A 15,989-nucleotide genomic window follows, 5' to 3' on the forward strand; every position below is an offset into this window, starting at 1 on the left:
CAAGCTCAGAATAAAATTACCAATATTTTTAAATGTATTCAAATTCTTCAAATGACTTTTCGAACGTCGGTTACGTGGTGCGAAAATTTTAATTTTAAGATAAAATTAAGTATCGCATTATGTAGAGTGGGACAAAATTATCCAGCAAGCGTACAATATTTTTTGACGCATCTGAGATATCTTTTATGGAGAATCACGAAACGGCAGCCAATATTTTCATTCCAATCCATTGCTCAATCGTTTACGCAAAATAATGCGCGAGCAAACTGAAACCCATCGCGAATAGTCGATTTTTATATTCACCTGTCGTCATCCAGCCGATCTACCAGTATTTTCCTGTCATTGATCCTCCTTCCCGATGCATTTTTCATGGGATAACACATCGTGCGGGTATCCAGTCGAATCACGACAGAAGTTCGCTAGCTCACTGGACACGTAGCAGAAATGTCCCGTCACAGTCGTTCGACCGCACCCGTCCGTGAGATCGATGTTTCTGCCTGTTGTGATTATTTTTTCGCGTAAGAGAGCAGTACTTGGTTGGGAAAAGGTGCCATCGGCGTTTCCTTTTTTTTGAATACTCTGAGTGAGATACATATTTCAGTGTACAGAATGGCGTATCAATAGAGTTGTGTTAGAAAAATCAATTTTTATTAGAAATATCTTAGATAAATATCTGCAGGCTATATCAAAATAACACGTGCGGAATTTTCAAACACGATTTTCTCAAAAAACAAAACGTTTAATTGGAAAATATTATAATAATAATTGTCTATTTTTTTATTATTTTTTATGAGACATTACTTTGTATCCCTTTGGACGTTTCACTTCGACGCACACTATATTATGCATATAATTAATTTGTCGAAAATTGTACTTGATTTCCGCTATAAAAACTATGCTATACACTGTGTAATATAATATCTTGTCTGTTATTTATTATCACTACGGTGACAAGATAACAAAAGTATAATTACGATTTTATTGAAGATGTAGCATAAAATGAATTTGTTTATTGATTTTAAACTCCTTTTGTCATAGAAAATTTTCTACACTTCAATCTGAAAAATAAATGTAAATAATTTTATTATTGTTCAAGCCAAGATAATGGAAAAGTTTCCGTGTTTCAGTTTCATTTGATATAATTCATATTCAGTTTGTACGGAAAATTGTTAAATGAAATAATTTGTACTGAAATTCTATGGAATATGAAATTAAACTCATAATATTTTTTATATAATATTCCTTTTCTTTACAACTTTTCAATAACGAAATTAACATTCTACGAAATGTTCTGCTCTTGAATATTAAAAGAAATGCAGCTTTAGTTTCTTGCATCGTTGAATAGTGCAGAGATAAATGCACACCTGCTAGTTTGGGGAATGGTGTTAAAGAGGATATTTCACATGCTATGCAGATCGCACGTGTTCTAACTTTGCCGCGCGTAGCACGTGTGATTTAGTGCTTAGAAATTCCAGAAAATTACGAACTTATATCACTCACGATCAACTCGACGTGTCGAGTGTGGAAAACAGTTAACTGCTGCTAAAATAACGAATATATTAGAAGTCACGAGAATTCTGCTATTTTATATTATGTGTTTGTTAAAAAAGAAACTAATAAAGCTTAAGCTTAGTATTCCGTTGATTAAAAGTAAGCCAAAGTTTTTAATTTAATGTTACTTCTTCTAAAGTAAAGAACAAAGTATAATAATCAATAATAATAATTGTCATTTTTAACCAGTTCAGGGAAAACGAAATAGGTCGATATAAACAAAAAGGAAATGTTATCGATTACCAACGAAGAATAAATGCTTTAAACATAGGCGCGCGTTTTGAATGTTTCTAACATTTTGAATCTATAATCAGAATTTATAATTAGAGCTTTTCGAACCGTCATATTTCTTAAGTAGTTAATTTATAGATTTTATTGAAAATGAAGAACAAAAAATCAATTAAATTATTTTTGCAAATTTTAGTATGAGGTTGATAAATTACTATAAGTAAGATTTTAATTGATGTTGTAAAAATAATAATACAACTGGATTCAGAAGAAAGAAAAATGAGACTTATGAAATAGATATAGGCACATGAAGCAATTACAAGAGAAAAGTATTATTCTATTAAAGTACAGAGTAAAATAGTAATCCGTAAAAGTATATTTCATATTTGAACATATTCTGATAATACATCTGAATTCTTATCACTTAATTTATGTATTGAAAAAAATAATTGCAAAACTTCATGTTTCCCCATTAAAACTATAAATCCAACAAACAAGAGTACAGTTTTGCGACAAAAGTTTACAGTTCATGTTTCAAATTATTAGAGTCCTTCTAGATATATCTATGTATACATGTACTTACTTACTTCTTTTTACACGGAAAATGACCTCAAAAAGGAACGCGAGACTAATTGGTCAGTTTTTATTTTTCTTATGTCATTTTCGTTACTAATTTGCTATTCGTCAATACAGTTACATGCAACTAATGAAAAGCATTAGATACGGGAAAATATTCGTGAGGGTACTTAACCCTTTTCACTCGAGAGGTGACTGTCAATCACCATTTCATTTGATATAACAAAATTACAAAGTATTTTATATAATATTAAGTTTTGTACAATGCATCAATATGTGAAATATTTATAGAAAATAGCTTAGTTTCTTAATTTACGTATGTTTTCTCATTACTTCATTTCAATGTTTATAGTGAAAAGCTTTCGAGTGCAAAGGGTTAAATCAAAATTTAAACACAGAGAACGTTTTTATCAAATAATTTTATTTGATTTGATACCAGCAGCATAATCATAACTTGCTGCTAATATCGATTCCATTCATGAGCACGTTGACAATGGCGTGTACCACCGGTAGCTTACACTTGATTATCACATCAAACAGCGTGTACCATCAAATATATAATTCGTTAATCTGGTTTGGTAAATAGAAAAAATTGTCATATAGTTAAAAATTAATTTACTTATTGATAATTTGAAGTTCAAAAATTTTTAGAATTTCGCAGCCAAATGGGCAAAAACGTAAATTACAGTGCCGGTGTCAACGTGTTCAACTATGTAATGAAATACTTATTGAAATCGAACTTCGATTCATTGCTAATGGTGCTAATGACGGCACCTTTCCTACTCTGCCAATAGAGGGCTACCGACACTTAAAAGCCTTTTTCGCCACTGCTCAATCCGGTACCTATTTGTATTTACCGTCTGTAAACATCCAACACTCTTCTCCACGTCTAAGGTACGGATCTACCAGAAAGCTTTAAGCTGCTTTCATACTAAGTTTTATAAATGGCGATTCACGTTGATTCAGGGACCGTAAGTTTTGAAGTAGTAAAATTTCGGAAAGTCACGGATTCTTTTCTAGAGGTGTTGTGGATTTATGATAGGTAAAATAGTCCCCCAAAAGCTCGATCGATCTTGAGCTAAACACGACTCGAGGCTTAAAAATCTTTTAAGTTTCAGTGTTCTATACCCTGTGACCCCAAAAATGTTCAAATCTGGTGTCGAGCTCAAGATCGATCGAGTCCTTGGGACTGTGTTTTTGATTTTCCGAAATTTTATTACTGCAACTACGGTTTTATCGCAGGCGGTATAATTGAAAAGAAATTCTACAGATTTCGAGCGTGTCGACCGATAGCACCCCCCGCTGTACAATGTATTGTGACGTTCGTAGCTCAATACATATCGGGCTACGTGAATCCACGATTCAGAAATCCGTAGTGTGAAAGCAGCTTCATTGAGTGAGTCCCGCTGGGTAGATCCCGGATGAAACGCTTTCTCCCTCTGTCCTTAATCTTTTCAAACCTTTTCCTCCTTTCCATAACACTATAGGCCGCTTCAGCTAACAAGAAAACCGTACGAACTTTTCCTCGTATCAAATACAAACAAAACACATGGCGAGAGACTTCGGTCGTCTCAGTGCTATTCCAGAGCTCATCTTTGTAAGCGCCATATGCGAAGCAGCTATAAGAAAAAGGAAACAACCGCCAAGACGGAAGCGTCGGAAACGCGTGACAGAAAAGGTGTAGCCATTTTATAAAACGACGACCGGGTGACACGCGGAATCTTTCACCGCTCACGGACCGCAACGTCCAACTTTCTCCGTCGTTTATTCCCGGGTGACAAATCGTCGGATTACGGCCGCTCCGCGCCAATTTTCCCTGTCGTTGGCGAACATAGGTAACCGAGGGCTTTTCCTCGAAGACCGCGAGCTTTTCGCGCGAAACTCTGCTCAAACATTCATGCATGCAAATTTTGGCCACTTGTACGGACGCCTAGCGTCCCGAACCCTATGACCGACGTTCATGCATCAAGCATCGCTCGTATAAAACGTTGCGCTGATGTTCAACTGCATAACGCAAGTTAACGTTCTGAGGCTCGTTCTCACCTGAGCACGTATTTTCGTATGTGAAATATAGTTATAAGTACGGTAGGGATTTCTTGGCAAATGGAAAACTTGTATGGAGGTCATACTCTGTATGTAAATACTGAAATAACGAATAGTTTCGAAATTGATTAATTCCCAGATTTTTGGAAAACCATTTTTCGTTTTATTCTTTACCTTTTAAAGTATTAGATTTTATACGTGATATAAATATTAAATAATACTTTGTTTACGAATAATAAAATTACGGGTAAATTGAAAATTGATTACTATTATATTTTTATTAAAATTATTCTTCGTTTCATTATGTACGTTCGGAGTGTTATTTCCAAATAAATTTTTTAATTGTCGGAAAATTCCACTCGTACGCATAACTGTGTTGCAAGGTTTGCAGTTAACTGAACAATGATATTATATTTTCGTGTATGAAATATAGTTATACGTAGAAATTTATTGGCGAATACAAAATTTATATGAAAATCATACTTCGTATGTAAATAATACAACGAAGGATAGTTTGAAAATTGATTACTTTTCAGTTTTTTGGAAAATCACTTTTCGTTTTATTATTTACATCATAAAGTATTACTTTTTACAGATAATATTATATAATACTTTGCATGTGAATGATGACACCAACAATAATTTTATGGAAAAGTGAAAGTAATCAATTTTTCAAATAGATTAGTTATTGTTATTACAGTATTATAGTTTGTGAAAAGACTAATTTTATATAGTGAAAGAAGTACATAAAAATAATATTTGCAATAGTACTTATTTATTAGACCGATGAAGTGTCTAATGCTTTGTTAAACATCACTTAACACTTCATTAATTTATTATAATAGCTCTGACACTGATTACTTACAACTAATTGAAAAATGAGAAATAAGAATGAATAAGGGTAGTATGTAAATTCATTATAAGAAAGAAACTAGGATTTATAGTTTTAATTTAAAGTGAGGTCTGAGAGTAACATTTTAGCAATTTTTTCATTTTCAAAATTTTTGTAAGTTCTTTACTAAGTTCAAGATAATGATTCATATTTCGATGGTAAATAAACTAGCAAGAAAAACTAATTAAATGTAATAATTCAAGAACGTTTTAATCAGAAATTCTATCAACTATAAGTTCATCAATTTTTTTTAATCAATATTGTACTATGTTGTTTCATTTCACAGAAATGATATTCTTTCGATTAAGAATTATAAATTAAACAGATTGTTTCGCGAGTGTTCTTACAAACCCGTGAAACGTTTGATTTTTCTAGAAAACCGTTGACACATATGGTTGGCGAGGTTCGCCAACTGTTCAGAATAGCATGTTTGTGCGTTTTGCGTCATTCCGCACACGCTGCAGCTCGGGAAACGCAAACATAATGTTAGCCGTATGTCGCATGCGGTTGAGATCAACGCGGAAAGGGCTCAGGTGCGACGCAAGATTAACATTAACCCTTAGTATTATCGTGTAACACCTGTATAACATAAATGAAAGTGTCATTAACGACATCGAGTGATTCTAAAATGAAATATAAATATATCATTATGTTCTACAAGTTGTCCTCTACTGAAAACACAGAAATAGATATATAAAAAAGCTCCTACTATAATCTGTTGCATTTGCGAATGCAATGTTTAATTTTGTTAGAATTACTAAATCCAACAGATAAGTGTTTTTTTCTGTTAATTATTTAGTTTTACCTTTTTCGAAAAGGAGTGCTTATATGTATAACAATAAATAATAATAAAATTGCAGAAAAATCTGTAATGGTTTTATAGTATGTGTTATAGTAACATTACAACATTTTCTGTATAGTATAACATTGACATTATAGCCGATTTTTTGCATTTAAATAGAAAAACTGTTACACTAGAAAATTTGTACTTATTTTTACAGTATTATATCTTCTTAGGAGAAAAAAATCAGATTTGAAAATCTTTTCGTCTGCAATTTTATTTTTAAGGTAGCACGGTTTAAAAATTGACCGAGCATGTTTGAATTTGTTTTAATAATAAAATTTTATTCTGTACTTTCACTTATTTTCGCGCATAGTGTGAAATTATTAATGTCTTTAGAATATTGTTTTTTCTATTACGATATGTTCTATCGTTGAGTTGTCAATGACTCAAGGGAACACAAAGTTGAGCTGCACTTCCAGTGAAAAGTTTCGAAATTCATGACCCACTTTCTTCCGATACATTGAAGCAATCTCCATAAATTTTTCATCGCGTACTTTACTAATCGTACTAAATAAGACGAGCGCGAATCTTATAAGAAAAGTTACACGATGAAAAAAATATGATGTAAAACTTTAATGATTTAATCACTAAATAAGATGAGTGTGAAATTTATAAGGAAGAAAGTTGCATCATGAAAAAATATGATGTAAAACTTTGATGATTTAATCACAAAATAAGATGAGTGCGAAATTTATAAAGGAAAAAATTGCACGCTGGAAAAAGTATGACTGATAATAAATAAAACTTAAATGTTTGATGAATGATAATTTCATTCTTCTAACACAAGTGCTACTATCCAAATTTTTACATTCATAATATTCCGAAACATGTTCAAAAAGTTTAATTGGATTTGTTGTTTTAAAATCGACAACATAATTTTATAGGAGTGCCTTTTTTCAAGAATTAAAGGTAACTAATTTTTAACAATTTTTCTCATTGACCTATCGAATTAAAGATGTTTAATAATCTACCAAGAAACGAGGCAAAGGAGGCTACGAAGAAGAAGTAAATTGGAAATATAACACACGATCATCTAGTTGATGGAATAAGGATTCATTAATAATTACTTCCTTCTGTATTGGATGGTAACATTCATAACAGAAATGGGTGTTTTTAACACCTGAAATGAGAAGAAATTTAATGTACTGCATAATGTAATGAATTCAATCATCCAATTATCTAGACTCGTTAAAATGACAGATTTCAAATTTCTTACTATACATTGGAAATACTATTAAGATGTTTTTCTAGGAGTTAACGTTGACTTTAATCAAGGTAAAGGAATAAATACATATATATGACAATTATATACGAAAAAATTTTCAATATATAAAAATTCAGTTGTTTTTCGCAAAAATCGATTATATAATATTTTCAGAAACAAAAATAAAGAACATAAACGGTCTTTCTGAAAATTGTCCTACTTGTCGAATTCTCTGAATGTGCAGAGAATACTAATTTTATAATGCATTTTATTTAATTTATATATTATTATAAAGCGTTTTATAATCTAGAATGCTGTAAAAGTTATTATTATAAGCAGGTGTCACAAATCAACCGTTCCTGATGCTGCACCTATCGATAATTAATTATCTTCCTATTATTACTTTCCTGTTACGTGGATAATTCAATTTTATTTTGGTAAAGTCAAATATGTCTGTTCATTCTATTGTTTTAAATGAAATTTCACATTTGGCTGTGCAAAGACACTTTGAAACCAAAAAACCCTTATAGAGAGCACCCAACGTGTTTTCGGCAACGTTCCAACGCGTCGCGGAAAACATTTGCAGTTCCTTGTAACTAGTCTTGTAAAGAATACATTTCACGCTGAGGACAGTTAAGCGTGTCCTGAGCCCCGGAAAGCCGACGGGTTTAAGTCGATATTTCTAGGTGAAATACAATGAGGAGGCGGGAGGATCGATGGTATCGAGACCTTAAGAACCCTGGCTTCCGCTGTTTTATTTCCACGGTGTTTTCACCTTATCTATTCCTTGTTTCCGGTGTGCCTCCCTCAAAGACAACGATAAACACCAATGATCTCCCGAAAACAGTCGACCTATGACACGCGTCCTTCCGATGCGCGTGTTTCTTCGTATTTAGACTACCGTATATTCAAACACTTTGGTGTTGCTATACATACGTAAAAATAAAGTAATTCTTTAAATAAAATAATCTAAGACTATTATCACTGTACTTTTACATATACTTATCTTTACCAAGACGTAATTTAATAACATTTATTAAATTGCTTAGTACAACCTCATAAATAATTGGATACAATTTAATAAAAGCATATATCGTTAATTTAATTGTATAATCACTATAAGAAGAACTGGAGAGTTAATTGAGGAAAAATGATTAAATTTGGCAAATAATTTTAAATTAAAATTTTGAAAGGTGCCTCCTGACAACTTTGGCAAAGGTGCATATAGTTAATACAGTTTTCATGATGATATTGATTACGATGAATATAAATAATATTGTATTATAATAAGGGTATAAACGTTTCAATAAAATCATATTAAATGATTGAATATTTGCATTTGATAGTATTTTTATCTTTCTTCCACATAAAAATTGTAGTTCAATACTAGAACTACCAGACTAAAATGCATCTTATTTCTTCTTAATTGTTAAAAAGATACATCTATACATCTTCTATTTTTCTTTTTTTCCTCTTTTTTTAATTGGAACGTAAAAGTGTCACGAGGGTAACCATATTTTACGCACGTGGAATATAATCTCGACGTTTGGCTTGAAAAATATGTGAAGCATCAGATAAAAAGAATGGAAACGACAGAGTAATAAAAGTGGCACCTACGTCCTGGTTGATTCGAAATGAAAAAGTGCGAAAGCTGGTGGGAATGCTCTGTTACTATTTTTTCTTATTTTTACATCTCACCTGAAATAATAAACCAATTTTTTATCAAATTCGCGGTACGCAAAATATTCTGCTGCTGGGAATTAATTAATGAAAATCGTTAAAATCGTAATTGGTGTTATTTTTTCAATTTGTTTCCACATTGATTAAATTTTTCTGGGAAATATTATTAACTGTGAAACAGGAAACCTTTTTTTCCCTATGTTTCCCTTATTACTTAAAATTATTTTTTATACTCGTATAATGTTTTAAAAATATTACCCTGTACAAAAGTCATATGCCAACGTGATCATACATTTTATTAGACTAAGTAAAAAATGTCTTAAATTTTTTAGCAATTTGTGACATCAGTACTATATATATTTACTAGCTCTCGTGTAGTGTATATTTTAATGGATATAGTAAACAAATTGCTGATAGAAAAATATCTAGTTGCCACAGAAGCCAGTGTGTTAAAGAGACATGCATATTCAGATAATCGGTTGTGTTCGTGCGAGGCACAGACGTAAACGTCAAGAGGTTAATTAGCACCGACGAATGTTCATTACACGCAGCTATTTCTTGAACTATAGGAATATACCTCTTACCAGAATGGCTTCTCACTTACTAAACACATAATACAGACGTCAAGATTCAAATGAGCACTTACAGCGTATCACTGTTACCACGTGGTATACTCATTAACAAGTTGACTGCTACGCCAATCATATGTGAGTGATATTATCTATTATTCAAACTAGAAAATTATGTTCTTATGTGGAGGACAACATTTTCTTAGAATTTATGAGATACTTAAAAGTGAAATAAATAGTTGTTACTGCCAATTTGAACTTTTTACTTTGTTTTATTTAACACGTTCGCTACCAGCGTCAAGTTTATGATGACCACAATCCTATATTTTACATAAAAAAAATGAAATTAATTCTGTAGATATAGTTATCGATAAAGTTATAAGCTACAGCATTACATTTAGGGACTCAATGACTCGTTCAAGTTTCATTTTTTCAATATTTTGTTTCGAAGGTTGGTTGGATGGAAGAAAATATTACAATTCAGATCATCAGCGAAACAAACGCTGGCAGCTAACGTGCTAATAAATGAATTCGATTATCTGAAATTTTGCTAGGTTTTGGTTCACCAGCTATCGCGTTAATATTCGATACTACTGTGTGTCAATTTTGGAGTGTCGCATTAAAATATTATAGTGATACCGAATTGACGTGTAATAGGTATTAGCAATTCCGTTTATTGACATGTTATTAACGCAACAGGATTAGGAGATATTTACGGATATATCAACTAGATAGGCACCAGTTTATGTCGGTAGTTAACAATAAAGTGAATAATATAGACAAAAACCTATTTTAACACTACTACTAACATACCCGTTAAAATGACGGGTCTCAGTTTTCTTGTTTCGTAATTACTGATATCTTAAAGGTGTTGAATATCTGAAATGATTTAAAAAACGAATAGTTATACTTGAATACTATAATGAATATACGTAAAAAACAGATAAACATCCTGTTGTTACAATTTTTCTAAGGACTACATATTAATCATATTCAACGCTCGGTACTTCTAGCGTTAAATATATTTCGTTTCCTAAATGCAAGTGAATATTCCTTCATTCACTGGCATGAGTTTTGAATTGCAATGAATTTTCACCATCGATTTCTTTCACAGCAGTATTTATTAAAGTTACAACGAGAAAAATATTCTTTATCGTAAGTTCACGTTCAATTTAAAAATTAATCTCTTGTCCTACGATTTTGGAAAGAACTGTGTTTGATAAACTACTTTATCACTTATAATGTAAGCTCCAAATAACTTTGAATTATTTATTAAAGTTAAAGTGGACTGTATTATTAGCTGGTGCTTAGAGTTTGATTATGTGTCAACCTTAGTCGAGAAAATTATGTACAGAAAAATGTATTGGAAATGAATCGGAAATGCTCCTGAGCCTATGGAGTCTCGTTGCTAACTCTTTTGGTTTTGAATTACTAACGCATAATTGATTAAAAAAGAAAAAAATTTGATGTTTTTTCTATATCTACGTTTACTCCAGAAGTTAACGATTGATAATAGAAAAGTAACATTTCATTTTTATTAAAAATAAATAAATAACATTTAGGTTTGTCGAATTCAGCTTAAAATTTTCATCACGAGTCTGACACGATATTATAGGGTAAAGGGTTAATACTTAACACATCACTGCCACAATAAACTTCAATGTTTCATATATCACTTATTCTTTGGTAGTAAACTTTAAACAAGAAAAATTATTAATTGTTTGCATAACAATTGTTACGTTACACTATTAACTAGATATTTTTACTATTGAACATTTTTATTTGACATTAGTTATGTTGGCAGCCCTGAACATTGCTATGCTATAATAACGCTCCTAGTTTATTATTCTTCAATATTTGTTACATAGTGTAATTCATAACTTCAATATAATTCCATCCAAGAATGCCTACAAGTTATCTTATAAATTATAATTGTTTTTAATTAATTTGGAATCTTCGGTCATCGGTGATTAACCACCGTGACAGATAACGTGATAATGTGCGAATGTAACGCGGGCAGTTTTTCCCGTTCCGAAGAAACTTAATACTAAACGTACCGCGATTGGTTAAATAACCGGTTTTAAATTTTGCATTTTTCTTCGTTCAATTATCTGCATATCAATCTAAATGCCAATAACCGGCATCCATGTAAAATCGAACAATGTTTACGCTAGACGGTCATCAACATCTTGCACGTACATTGTTTGTGACCCTTAGACGAAAAACGTCGTACCGCTGAAAAATTACCGTGCCCCGGTCAAGAGGTCGATGACGCCTAGTATGAAGACAAAGCCCGCGAGGTAACATAAAAACGGGCATACGAACACTGGCGATAATATTATTATGCAACCAGTTAGCAGAATCGCTGTCGAATTTAATAAAACTTGCAATATTCGTGTCGGCCGTTGTCAGTCGCATATTGCCTGTGTCGCTTGTAACAAATAAACTGTTAATACTAGAACTACCGTACCAGTCAGAATGATTAATTTCGGTTTTGCGATTACTGATATCTTCAAAGCATTGAATGCTTGAATTGATTTTGAAAATGAATAGCTTCACTTGAATACTCTAATGAATGTCTGAAGAAACCGAGAATAATCTATTTTTACAATTTTTTAAGGGATTACGTATCAAGCGTATTAAATGTTTAGTAGTTTTAGTGTTAAGAAAGATATATCCTATATCAATTCCTGTATTGTACGCTGAATCTGTTTCTCAATTTTAGTATTTCCTTTCATTTTTGTTTTCAATTAGAAAAATTTATTGTCTAACTTGTTTACCTTTATTTTATAACCAGCTATTTGGTTGGTTACGATAGAAATAGGTATGTACACAGTGCCAGTACGTTTAGTGTTGATGGTATTTCGCTAAGATATTTATAGTGCCTTCATCTTATATTGGTTAATTTAAATCATTCTTTCCTATTTATATTGACGAAAAATCACAACAATTCATTTTTAAGCATGGATGCTTTCAATTTGAATATTTCGTTACCTGAAGACAACGCATAGGACGCAAGGAACGGAATATTGCATTATCCACACATTACGTATTAATTATTAATAATAGGAAAGTAATATATTTTTTCAATTTAAATGTTCCCTCCTACACGAAACACCGTAATTAGAGATTCTCAAAGTTTAATTTATGACATGAATGGGACAGACAGTTTATTTTCGTGTTTATTTTTTATTAATATTTTAGAGTTTTATTTTCTACATCGGCATTTTGTCCTTCGTGAATGTGAAGTTTATTTCAGTCATTTTGACTTTTATACAATAACTTTAGAATTTCGTTTTGTTCGTTTTCATAACCGAGCAGGTCATAAACTCGAATTTTCTGAAGGATGGGCCAAAACATGTGCATAATGGTCCTTCCAGGCAAGAGTCAACCTGAAGGAAATTTCCGCGTCTCATCAAAACTTCGGGAAATCCCCATACTCGTACCCTGCCCTCACCCCCGCACGGAAAGGAGTTGGTTAGAGGGCGTTAACTAGTATTTTGTAGCAATAGCAAAGATGCTCTGATTGGAGTAAACCAAAAGACGTCTCAGCGTACTCGACCTGTGGTGTTACGGTCGTGGACCAAAAGACATTTCGACACTCCGCACAAGTCGTTGGGACAGTCAACAACATATACAGTCCACTTATACATATTTGACAGGACTTCATCCATTAAAGTTCCTCTGCGTTGTTTAATCGTCGCTAAGATAATTGTCGACACACATACATTAAAAAAAGAATTAATAATACTTAATATTTATTAGGTTCAATTTAAAGCTTTTACCATATCTAACTTGACATTATAAAGCAAGGGGTTACAGATATACGTCTTAAAGTGTTTAACCGCTTAGTTCTCGCTGGCATCGCCTTGATACCACATATTTCAGTATCAGTAAAATGCGAACCAGTGAACTAGTTTCGGTAAGTATAAAATCGATATAGTAATTTCCACCTATTCCTTTGACAGTTGGAATAGCATTTTTTAAAGAAAAATATGTATCTTTATTAAATATAATAAGTTGGTTAACGTATATTGTGAACAAAAATATAATTTTCTTTAATATTTATTTATCAGAGCACTGTGTAGTTGTTCCTAGTGGAAGTGCGTTGTTAGAAAGCGAACAAACCATCAGAAGAACGTCGTCAAGTTTCTACAGTACAGAAAACGATTCGAATGCTTTGTAGGAGACAGATCATGGTGTAGATCACAAAGCAGATTGTCCGTTCCTTGCAGCGCTGAAGTCGAAGGCGGTGTTGTGCCTATGATTCCAGTCAACAGAAAGAAGAGAAAGGAAAGGTGAAGCGGAACACAGGCATTTGACGGAAATCGGAAATAGCAACGAATCGGAAAACACTGACACGCTTCGCCACCTTTCAAACGACAGCGCGGTTTGTCCAATGAACACGTTACTCTGCGCATGGAAACAAGAAAAAATAGGGAACAATGGCGATAGACAGACTGGGGATAACGTGCGAACTACAAAAACTTCTCTGCTAGTAAATGGACTGTGTTGATAAAACAATTCTGTGCAAAACTCATAGAAAACGTTGAAACTTAATTTCAGTCAACAACGACAGGAATACTATATTTCTTAGTAAATGGATTGAACAAACATAAAAATACAAAACAAAAATTGTCATGTTAATTGCATAAAATACAATCCTCAGGTATGGAAATAGTAATCAGTAGATTTTAATCAGTTTTCTCAGATTAATTGAGGTTTTATTTTAAGTTATATACAAACATTTTTTTATGAAAATGATAGTTATGTAGAAGATTTTTTAACCTAATAAACGTGTAAAATGAATTGCATAAAAAGGGGTAAATTTAGATATTTTAATAAATACAGTTAATACACGAAGAAGAATATTAAATATTTATTTGAAGGTGTTAAAGAATTAATTTGCCTGGATTTTATTCAATAGTTTATCGTAGACACACGGAAATCAGCAGATTAAAAATTCAAAATACATATTTAGACATTAAGAGAGCCGGGTTATGAAAAGTTATTTTATTTATTTACAAGATCTTTTGCTAAGAACATTATAATTTTTTAAAAATATTTTGGAAATTTTCTACGGCAGAAATGAAGGCAATCCTGTAAACACTTTTAAAAAATTTATTAATTTATGACTTTAGGTTTCTATATTAACATAAAACTATATTATAATTCGTCGTCACTAACCTGGTGACACGATCTTTTTTCCTGATGTTATTTTATGATCGAGAGGTATTAATCTTTACCATCCCTTTCTGCTATAGACTATAAGCAATATTCAACAAAATACATTAACTTCAAAAAATAATCTATATATATTAATAGACATATATTTATTACAAATCACCTACCGAAAGGTAACTTTAAAAATATAAAGTTGCTTCGACTAGTTGGTACTGCCACCAGAAAAATGTGCCAATAACGGACAAAATTTTCTGTTTTAAGCCAAATTGCAGAATTTTAACCAATATGCATAAAATCGCAATATGTTTTAGAATATCTCAACGTTACATACATAGGTAATACAACAGACCAGAAACCAGGTTCATATTGAGACCTGCATGCAAAAAGACACATGACTAGAAATTCTGTACTTCGAGTATTCAGCAAGTCCCCATAACTTCGAAACTTCTCGCTCACGTGACTAAGAATGCTCGTATAATCCATGGTAGGCTGCTGTATACTGGAAACTTTTAATTTGGAAACTTGTATTGTAATAAAGAATAGTGAACTTTGACTGAAGCTCTGTGCGTGCGAGATTTCATCGTCGATAAAAATAGAATAGGAAAGAGCGACCTATAAAATTCGTTCATGTCTGTAGCATCTATATAGCAGTATAACTTTGCAATGGCGTCGATATGATATTTTATTTCCCGAATAGAAAATTCCTATATAAGTTTTCTTATATTCTCGAAGAAAGTAACAATTCGTTGTTGCTAATCGAATATGGATATTCCTTGAAACTCATAAATTTGATGCATTTACTAACTAACATGAAAATAAGTACGTAGAATTCTATATCACTTCATTAAAAACTTGTAAACACATAATAGTAGGGAACAAAGTTGCAAAATTGATATACATATATATATATATATACATATACATATATATATATGTATATGTATATGTATATGTATATGTATATGTATATGTATATGTATATGTATATGTATATGTATATGTATATATGTAATATGTTTCGCGTAGTACTCATAGAATTCTAGTAGAATATTAACATCATTCTTCGCTCTGTTGTTACCAAACAGTGTATTCCGATATTTTTGTTCATCGTTGCCAGACTTGTGTTCATTGTACGACAAATATAACAGTAAACCAAGCTAACACAATTGCACGCAGGGACAGCTGGGTTGCGCTGAGGGGTACGTCAAGTGATCGTTG

The 15,989-nt window shown here is 31.9% G+C and overlaps 1 protein-coding gene across 8 annotated transcripts in view; it reads left to right on the top strand.

Moving 5' to 3' along the window:
- The window catches only part of Nmdar2 (glutamate ionotropic receptor NMDA type subunit 2), a 466,012-nt gene that overhangs the window by 132,138 nt on the left and 317,885 nt on the right, over positions 1–15,989 (top strand). The gene's annotated exons all lie outside the window — the stretch shown is intronic.

The sequence above is a fragment of the Nomia melanderi genome, chromosome 7 (genome assembly GCF_051020985.1).
Source record: "Nomia melanderi isolate GNS246 chromosome 7, iyNomMela1, whole genome shotgun sequence".
In the NCBI taxonomy this organism is placed as follows: Eukaryota; Metazoa; Arthropoda; class Insecta; order Hymenoptera; family Halictidae; genus Nomia; species Nomia melanderi.